Source organism: Tenrec ecaudatus, chromosome X, assembly GCF_050624435.1.
Source record: "Tenrec ecaudatus isolate mTenEca1 chromosome X, mTenEca1.hap1, whole genome shotgun sequence".
Lineage (NCBI taxonomy): Eukaryota > Metazoa > Chordata > Mammalia > Afrosoricida > Tenrecidae > Tenrec > Tenrec ecaudatus.
Window position 1 is genome coordinate 122,012,609 of NC_134548.1, and position 10,632 is coordinate 122,023,240.

At 40.1% G+C, this 10,632-nt stretch overlaps 1 pseudogene; it reads left to right on the forward strand.

Moving 5' to 3' along the window:
* The first annotated feature begins 962 nt into the window (after positions 1-962).
* Positions 963-1,118, forward strand: LOC142435447 (small Cajal body-specific RNA 24; annotated as a pseudogene).
* Positions 1,119-10,632: the final 9,514 nt, after the last annotated feature.

A 10,632-nucleotide genomic window follows, 5' to 3' on the forward strand; every position in this document is an offset into this window, starting at 1 on the left:
TTTGAAAAATATGATGGCAACATATGTACGAATGTGCTTGACACGTGGATGAACATATGGATTGTGATAAGAGCTGTAAGAGATTCCAATAAAAGCATTTAATTAAAACAAAAAAAAAGAAAGCATAAAGGTCATTAAAAGGACAGGAAAGGTGGGCATTTATTCTTAGTCCGTTTCTTCTCAAGGTGAAGATAACTTTTTTTAATTAATAAATCTTTTTATTGGGGCTCATACAACTCTTATCATAATCTGTACATACATCAATTGAGCAAAGGACCCTTATACATTCGTTGCACTCGTCATACTCAAAATTCACCTTCCCCTTGGGTTCCTGGAATCAGCTTGGTTTCCCTTTTTTTCCTCCTCCCCCTCCCTCCCTACTCCCTCCTTTCCCCTGGTCCCTTGATAGCTTATAAATAATTATTATATCTTGTCTTGCACTCTCCAGCGTCTCCCCTCACCCACCTCCCCATTGCCCATCTCCCAGAGAGGTTACACATAGATCTCCAAGATCGGTTCTCCCTTTCTACACCCCCTTCCATCCTGGTGTCGCTACTCCTACCGCAGGTGTTGAGGGGTTCATCTGTCCTAGATTCCCTGTGTTTCCACATCCCTACTGCACCACTGTACATCCTCTGGTATAACCAGGTCCGCAAGGTAGAATTGGGTCATGATAATTGGGAGGGGAGGAAGCGTTCAGGAACTAGAGGAAGGTTTTGAGTTTCATTGTTACTACACTGAACCCTGAGTGACTCATCTCCTCCCTACTACCCCTCTGCAAGGGGTGTCCAGCTGTCTACAGATGGGCATTGGGTCCCCATCACGCACTCCCCCTCATTCACGGTGATGTGATTCTCACCACCACCCCGCCTTTGTTGTTTGAGACCTGGTCTCCTCTGCCCTTCACGATCACCTATGTTGGTGTGCTGCTTCTGTGTGGGCTTTGTTGCTTCTGGGCTAGATGGCCGCTTGTTTGCTTTCAAGCCTTTAAGTCCCCAGACGCTATATCTCTCAGTAGCCGGGCACCATCAGCCTTTATAAATGTCCTAGAGAAATATAGAAGCTTTCTGTGCACCCTTTGCAAGTAAAAAGGGTGAATCGTTCCACTACCGACACAAGCAGTGAGAAAGAAAAAAAAAGACAGGAAAAAAAATAAAAGATCAAACTTATGTTAAAAGAGACTCTGAAAGTTGCTCTTAATCCTAGAGAAGCTAAAGCAAATGGAAGAAAAGATGACGTCAAAGAGCTGAGTAGAAAATTTCAAAGGCAGCAACATATGTACAAATATGCCTGATACAATTGATGTATGGGTTGTAACAAGAGTTATAAAAGCCCCCAATAAAATGGTCTCGTAATAAGATAAAATGTTTAGGGCAAAGTCTAATATTATAGTGAAGTGTGCAAAGACCTAGACTTAGAAAACCAAAAAGAAAGAACACAATCAGCATATCTTGAACTGAAGGAATTCAAGAAAAACTCAAGCCTCGGGTTACAATATTGAAAGATTCTGTGGGCAAAATATTGAATGATGCAGGAAGCAAACAAAGAAGATGGTAAAAATACACAAGGTCACTGTACCAAAAAGAACTAGTTGACATTCCAGCATTTCAGTAAGCAGAATATAAGGTGAAGGAAAAAATTCAATGTGCACTGACAGCATTGATAGGGAAAAAAGGCTCCAGAAATGGATGTAGTAAAAACTGAAATGTTTCGACTAGCTGATGAATCCCTGGAAGCACTCACACACCTGTGCCAGGATATTTGGAACACAGCTACTTGGCCAACTGACTGGAAGAGATCCATATTTGTACCCATTCCAAAGAAAGGTGACTCAATAGAATGCTCAAATTATAGAACAATATCACTGATACTGCCTCATACACATATGAAAGTTGGACATTGAATAAGGAAGCCAGAAGAATTTATGTGTTTGAATGGTGGTGTGTGCTGGAGAAGAATGTTGAAAGTACCATGGACTGCTATAAGGACAAACCAGTCTGTCTTGGAAGAAGTGCGGCCAAAGTGCTCCTTAGAGGCAAGGATGATGAGACTTTGTCTCATGTGTTTGGACATGTTGTCAGGAGAGACCAGTCTCTGGAAAAGGCTATCATGCTTAGTAAAGCAGAATATTAGCAAAAAAAGAGAAAGATCTTTGTGTTAGGCTGAGTTTATTCAAGAAACAAATCTAGTGACACATATGTATGAGTGATTTATATTAAGAAGTAATCATATATAAAAAAAATCCCAGTCTAGTCCAACTCAAGTCTACAAGTCCTATACTAGTCCATAAGTCCCTCTTCAGACTCCTCTCATGCAGCCACATGCAATGATGTAGAATACAGGAAGATCACAGGCGGATGGGTACAAAGTCGAGTGGATCCAAGGTTGGTGTAAAGGATGCAGAGATCTGGTCCCTCTCAGGGTGGCCAGTAAGCAGGAATGTGAAGGCAAAAGACAGAAAGAGATTCCTAGGGTCCTTTTGAAAAGACCATACGCCTGAGGAGGCACCACCAAGCTGTTACCTGATACACAAGTTGGATACCATCCTTACATTTTTATAAATTGACATAAAATTATCTATTACAGACCACCCCTTGTCTACTTGATACCGTTATACAACTCTTTAGCCATATGCAAATTTTAAACAGAACAATAATAAAATCATGTTTGTGTCTAACAGGATAAAACTAACATACATAAAATTGAAAATCACCAGCCCATTTAAATCTAATATTCTATAAGTGAACAAAGCAAAAAATGTTATGCCTAATAATTGCAACTATATGAATGCCTACACCTTAATCAGCATCTTCCCCCACCCATGAAAGTTTGTTAGGCAGCCACTTCATGCCTTTATCCTCCCCACTTGGGGTATCCAATTTCTATAATGTCCATTTCTATCGATCCAGTGCTCTGAGGAAACAAGCATGCTCTTTGATGTGAAGAATCCTCATTTTAGTTAAAACTTTGTGAGTTTGCATCTACAAATAAAGTCAAATCAGGTAAGGCCATTCATAAAGTCAGCAGCAGTATGCACAAATTCACAGGCTCAAAAATCTTCTCTTCATCTGATCTGGTTCTGGTCAACTCAATGTGAGTTACCTAGCTCAGCCTCACCTGGGTGCTCATTGGCTGCCTCCCCTGTGGACCATGGGCCCCTTCACAAATTCCCAATAACCCTAGTGTCCTTGCGCTAGGTCATGCCATAGGCTCATAATCTGCACAACTCTATAAACTAGACCAGCCAACCCTCTCTCATTTCTCCTGTAGTCTCTGTGAACCCAGATCCACAGGGGTCAGTGGCCAGACTCAACCCATCTCTATCTTGCTGCATTTCTCCCACTTCCATTAAACAAGTGGATCCAGGTAATCACCTGACAAGAATTTCAGACTGCCCAAAGACTCCTTTTAGTGTTCAAGCCTAGTTAGGAGGAAGTTCCTTCATGGCTCCAGATTTTTCCAGCTTCCAAGGCAGTTTGCTGAAAATTCAGAAAGCAAAAGCAGCTTTTTTTTTCACCCTTCAGTTTGGCAACAGCTCTAATGGTAGGTTTTTTTCAAATGCAAATGTCCTGAGCACTCTAGGAACTGGATGAGTTTGATGGTTCCTAAACCTTCTTTGTGGGTCATTTCCTATACCTATTTAACAGTATCATTTAATGGCTAAAGGCAATAGGCTTACAAACTCTCTCTAGTCATACTTAATAATCATTTCTATCACACATTATATCAATAACAATAGGTAGAAGAAATCAGCATAGTCCTAGTATAGACAGATCCTAAAAAACAATTCTTAAGCAGTCAAATTCAGTATTCTCCTATCTAAATTATCCCATTCATATGCAATATGGCTCCTGGCTGCAACAGCCAGAGCCAGGTCTTCTGCAAGGCATTTTGTCTAAACAGCATGGCTGACGAGTAGTTCAAGGGGTGTTTTTGCTCCAGTTATCATTTAACACTTATTATCTTCATACATGCCATTTCAGTTAGGAATAACCAAAGACAATTTCTAAGAATCAAAACTTTCACATCTCATGTCCTTTCCAGAAAACAACTGGGTAAAAAGCATGGCCCTATCTGACTTCCTGCAAGCCAAAGAAGAAACTCTGCCATGAGGTAGAGGTTAGACAAACCAACGCGCTCCATCTTCATGATTTGTTTCTCTAGTACCCCACTCCTCAGGTACCATAATGTGTTAGGTCGGGTTGACTAGATAAACAAATCCAGTGACATTCACATATGTATTTGAGAGAGCTATATATCAAGAAGTATGTATGTATATATATACATATCTATACACACATACATATATACATATATATACATACATACAGTATAACTGAAGTCCATAAGTCCTGTTCACATTCATAAGTCTGATTCGAGTTCATAAGTCCCTCTTCAGACTCACATAGCCACAATGCTGCAGAATGCAGGAAGATCACAGGCAGATGGGTACAAATTGCAGAGATCCAAGGTTAGTGAAAACTCTGGTAGCTTTCAGGGTGGTCAACACCAAGAAGGTGAAGAGAGAGAGCGAGAAGGTAAGAGAGAGGTTCTCAAGGTCTTTGTTATGAATAGGCCAGACTCCTAAGAAGGCACCACCAGGCTGTGACCTGATTGACAGGTTGGGTACCACCCCTACATTTTCACATATCTTCAAATTAACATAAAATTATCTTAATTCTCACAACCCTCAAGGAGCTGGATTGACACCATGGCTGAAACAATGAGTTCTGGCATATGAACAATTTTGAGGATGGGGCAGGGCCAGTGTTTCGTTTTGTTGGGCTTAAGGTCACTATGGTTCAGAACTGACTGGATGGCACCCAACAACAGCAACAAGCCAGACAGACAAGTATCATCTTTGATTCTTCCATTCCATTATCCTCCATATCTCACCTATCCACAGTCTGCAGCTCCAAAACATATATTAAAGGTAGCCACACAACTCCATTTCCATTCCTATCACTCTAACTAGGCTGCTTTCAACTCTAACCTAGATTGCAAAATGATCTCATCTCCCCACTTGTATTCTTGTTCCTTATGATATTTTCCCCACTAGAGGCAAAAAAAATATCTTTTTCAAATGAAAAGATCATATCACTGCTCAACATAAAGCTCCTCAATGCACCTAAGTGAAAATCCAAATTATCTACCAACAATTTTGTATGAACCAATCCCATCTATCTCTTTGGCCTCACTTCAGGCCACTCTTCCCCCTTATTTTAGACACCCTGATGTTCTGTAAGGAGCCCTGCTGATGAAGTGGTTATGTGTTGGACTGCTATCTGAATGGTTGGTGGTTTGAAAGTAACAACTCTGCGAGAGAAAGACTGGGCTTTCTACTCCTGTAAACAGTTACAGTCACAGAAACTCACAGGGGGTGCTAAGAGTCTGCATTGACTTCACAGCAGTGAGTTTGGGTTTAGTTTGGATGTTCCTTAAAGAGTTCTGATAGCATAGGGGCTACTTGTTGTGCAGCTAACTGCAACATCAGCAGTTCAAAACCACCAACCCATCTATGAGAAAAGGACTGAGATTTCTACTCCCATAAAGAGGTACAGTCTTCAAAATTCACATGGACAATTCTACCCTGTCTGGTGTTCCTTAAGTGCTTGAAACATACTAAATTTCTCAAATTAGGGTGCTTTTCTTTCAACCTACAATGATCTTTCCACCAGTCCTTTTTCCCCTTTAAGTCTGAACTGAAATGTCAGCTCCTTACAGATAGATCCACCTCCGTAGCCAGTCCATCTAAATCAGGTCCTCTCGGTAATTCTTCTTCTTAATGTCTTTTGCTGTACTCATAACAGTTTATAATTATTCTATTTACTTTTTCTGTTTCTTGTTTGGGCAGAGTTCAATAGGGGCAATTTATATGTTCCACAGGGCGTCTGTCACCTGGGGAAGCTTGCCTAAGCCTGCAAGACTCAACATGGCCTCATGCACAGGAATGATTGTCAACTCGTTATCATCCAACTGCTTCACCCATAGCACCACCAGGGCTGCCATAATTCTTCTCGCCATGGTCTTTTTACCAAGCAGGGCAGCTTGGACTTCTTGATATGGCAGCTGCTTTTCTCAGATAGTGAAAAGAAAAACAGCAAGGTCTCATAAGGCCTGAAATCAACATTAAGATGAAACCACTCTTGTTACTTCCTATTAGTCAAAGCAAGCCATGGAGCAAGGCCAGATTTAAGTAGAGTTTAAAAAAAAAAAAAAGCAAAACCCTTCACCTCTTCATAGGGAAGGTAGCACAGTCAGATTACAACAAGAACATGGATTCCTGGAAGGAAGGACTTTTTGTAGCTGGTCATTTACTCTGTGTTGTTGAGTTGGCTTCAACTCCCAGCATCTCTATGCATACCAGAATGAAATACTGTCTGGTCCTGCACCAGCTTCACAATTGTTGCTCTGTTTGAGTGCATTGTTGCAGCCACTGTGTAAAGCCATCTTATGAATGACCTTCCTCATTTTAATCTCCCCTTTACTACTTTACCAAGCATGATGTCCTTCTCCAGGGTCTCCTCTCCCCTGAGAGCATCTCCAAAGTACAGAAGGCAAAAGCTTGTTATCCTTGACTCAGGAGTGTTCTGGTTGTGCTTCTTCCGGGACATATTTGTTTGTTTGTTTTTTGGCAGTCCATGGTACTTTCGGTATGCTTCACCAGCACCATAATTCCAAATGCATTGATTCTTTTTGGTCTTCCTTATTAAATGTCCAACTTTTATATGCATATAAGGCAATTCAAAATACCCTGGCTTGGGTCAAGTGCACTTTAGTCCTCAAAGTAGCATCATTACTTTTCAATAATCTAAAGCGGTCCTGTGCAGCAGATTTACTCAGTGTAATGTGTCATTTGAGCTCTTAACTGCTGCTTCTATGAATATTTATTGTGGCACCGCGTAAAAAGAAATCCTTGAAAACTTCAATCTTTTCACCATGTTTCATGTTACCTATCAGTCCAGTCCTGAGAAATTTGTCTTCTTTACATTGAGTTGTAATCCATACTGAAGGCTGCAGTCCTTGATCTTCATCGGCAAGAGTTTCAAGTCCTTCTTGCTTTCAGCAAGCAAGGTTGTGTCATTTGCATATCCCAGGTCGTTAATAAGCCTTTATCTAATTCCGATGCTGTCTTCTTCTTCAAATAATCCAGTTTCTCTAATTATTTGCTCAGCAAACAGATTGAATAAGTATGGTGACAAAAAACAACCCACATACACACCTTTTGTGTTTGTCCTGCTAGACTAGAGAAACAAATCCATAGAAACTCATATGTGTTTAAGAGAGAGTTTTATATAAAGGGTAATTGTACGTTATGAAAGCATCCCAACCAGTCCAGTTCAAGTCCATAAGTCCAATATTTGCCCATATGTCTGATATCAATCTATAAAGTCCTCTTCAGACTCACAAAACACAGGCAATGATGCTGAATGCAGGAAGATCATAGGCCAGCGGGTGCAGTCAGTGGTGGTAGAAGCATCTCAGTGCTAGCAGGTGTCTCCCTGTGGCTCCTCTAGTTCCCAGGGATGCATCAGGATACCATGTGGCTTCTCCTCAAGGATGTCTCCCAGGAAGTGAGCAGAGCAAGAGTGTGTCTCCCCCTTCCAAGGAGGATAATACAGGAGTTCCCAGAATTCTCAGGAGAAGGCCATGCCCACACAGAGGCCTCTTTGGCTATGACCCGATTGACAGAGTAGACTCCCCCCCTTCACTCTCAATCCTCTCAAGTCCCAAATTAACACTATTATACAACTACCACACCTTTCCTGATTTTAAAACGAAGTATTATTCCCTTGTTCTTTTAGCACAGCTGCCTCTTGATCCATGTACAAGTTCTGCATGAGCACAATGAAGTATTCTAGAATCCCCACTCTTCTTTAAGTTAGTTTGTTATGATTCACACAATTGAATGACTCTGTATAGTCAATAAAACACAAGTAAACATCTTTCTGGTATTCTCTGTTTTCAGCCAAGATCCATCTGTTATCTCAATGATTTCCCTTATTCTGTTCCCTCTTCAGAATCCAGTTTGAACATCTGCAAGCTCCTGGTCAATGTTCTGCTGCAACAGTTGTTGGACGATCTTAAACAAAATTTTACTTGCATGTGATAATAATGATATTCTTCTATAATTTGAGAATTCTGTTGGGGCACCTTTCTTTGGAATAGGTATAAATTTGGATCTCTTCAGGTAAGTTGGCCAAGTAGCTGTCTTCCAAATCTCCTGGCATAAATAAGTGAGTGCTTCCAGGGCTTCATCAGCTAGTTGAAACATTTCCTTTGGCATTGCATCCATTCCTGAAGACTTGCTTTTGGCTGATGATTTCAATGCACCTGGAACTTCTTTCTTCAGTATCATTGGTTCTTGCTCATAGGCTACCTCCTGAAATGGAATGTCAACTAGTTCTTTTTGGTTCAGTGACCTTGTGTATTCTTTCCATCTACTTTGGGTGCTTCCTGCATCATTTAATATTTTGTCCATAGAATCTTTCAATATTAAAACTCGAGGCTTGAGTTTTTTCTTGAATTCTTTCAGTTTAAGATGTGCTGATTGTGTTCTTCTTTTTGGTTTTTTAACTCTAGGTCTTTGTATATTTCACTATAATATTTTATTTTTATCTGGAGTGGCTCTTTGAAATTTTCTGTTCAGCTCTTTAACTTCATATTTTCTTCCATTTGCATTGGCTATGCTATGATTACGAGCAAGTTTCAGAGTCTCTTTTGACGTCCAGTTTGATCTTTTCTTTTTTTCCTTTCTTTTGAATGACCTTTTAACTCTCTTCATAAATGGTTTTCTTGATGTTAATCCACAGCTCATCAGGTCTTCTGTCAGTAGTCTTCAATGCAGCAAATCTGTTTTTTGAGATGTTCTCAAAATTCAGGTGGAAAGACTGAAGGACGTATTTTAGCTCTCATGAACTTGTCTTCACTTTCTTCAGCTTCAACTCTAACTTAGATATGAGCAATTGATGGTGTCTGTTACACAGTTGACCTCTGTCTTCATTTTAGCTGCTGATATTAAGCTTCTGCATCTTCTTCTCCCACAGATGTAGTCCATTTGATTCTTATGTATTCCATCTGAAGAAGTCCATGTGTATTGCTTCATTTTGTGTTGTTGAAAAATGTTGAAAAGTCATTGGTTTAACAAAATTCTATCATATGATAGATATCCAGCTTCATTTCTATCATCAAGACCACATTTTCCAACTACTTACTCTTTTTTTCCCACTTTGCATTCCAGCTGCCAATAATTATCAACACATCTTGATTGCACATTTGATCAATTGCAGACATTGGTATAATTCTTCCATTTCTTCCTCACTAGCTTTAGTGGTTGGTACATAAAATTGAATAAGAATTGATTGGATTTCATTGAGTGTGGATAAATCTTACTCTATCACAAATGGCACTGTACTTCAAAAGAGATTTTGCAGTGTCCTTTTGAAGATGAATGCGAAGTCATTTCTCTTGAATTTATCATTCCCAGTACAGGGAACCATATGATTTTCTGATTCTAAATACCTAATACTAGTCCATTTCAACTCACTAATGACTAGGATATCAATCTTTATGTATTTCATTTCATGTTTGATAACTTCCAATTTTCCTAGCTTCATACATTGTCCATTCCACGTTATTATTTTTAATTGATGGGTGCAACATTTCCTTTTCATTTTAAGTCATGTCCCATGAGTAAATGAAGGTTTTGAAGGATTTACTTCCATAGATTTTACTCCATTCACATCATTATCATCTACTCTACTTTGAGAAGGCAGCTCTTTCTTTGTCATATTTTGTGTGCCTTTTGATCTGAGGGGCTCATCTTCTGGCACTGGTGTCTGACAATGTTCTACTTCTATTCATGCGGCCTTCAGTATCTGAAAAGGTTTTGATGTGATCCATAAGATTTTCAGTGGCCAATTCCTCAGAAGTGAACAGCCTATTTCTTCTCTGTAGTCTGTTCTTAGTTTGGAAGCTCTGCTGAAACCTGTGCGCTTAGTGAAATGCCAATGGCATAGCTTTCAGCATCACAGCAACCCACAAGGCCAAAACGAGCAGACAACTGATGAGACATATACTCTACCACCTCCAAATATCCAAATGTCCACTCCTTCATCTCTTCCAGGTTTTTACTCAAGTGAAATAATTCATTGAATCTCTCCTGACCATTTTATATTAACTTGTAACCCAATTCTATACATTTCTTACCCCTTTCCTTAGTTTTACTCTAACGTTTAAATCACTTGTATTCTAGTATTCGATTGATTAATGTATTTATCTGCCTCCTTTTGTTAGTTACATAATCTGTCAATTTAATGAAGGGGTGGAGTCTTGCTTGTCAATCAGGTTGCAGCTTGATGACCTCAATTTGGAGGCATGATGGAGATAAATAGCTCACTGGAGGCAGGACACACTCCCAGCAAGACATTCCTGTTGATAAGCCACAACGAGCTACGCTGATGGAGCCAGAGTCCTGGAACTGGAGGAGCCATGTGGAAACCCACCCCAGCGCTGAGGTGAGTTGCTTACACTACCACTGGAGCCACAAGACTTTCCACCCACTGGCCTGTGATCTTCCTGCATTCAGTGTCATTGCATGTGTTGCGTGAGTCTGAAGAGGAGTTTATAGAC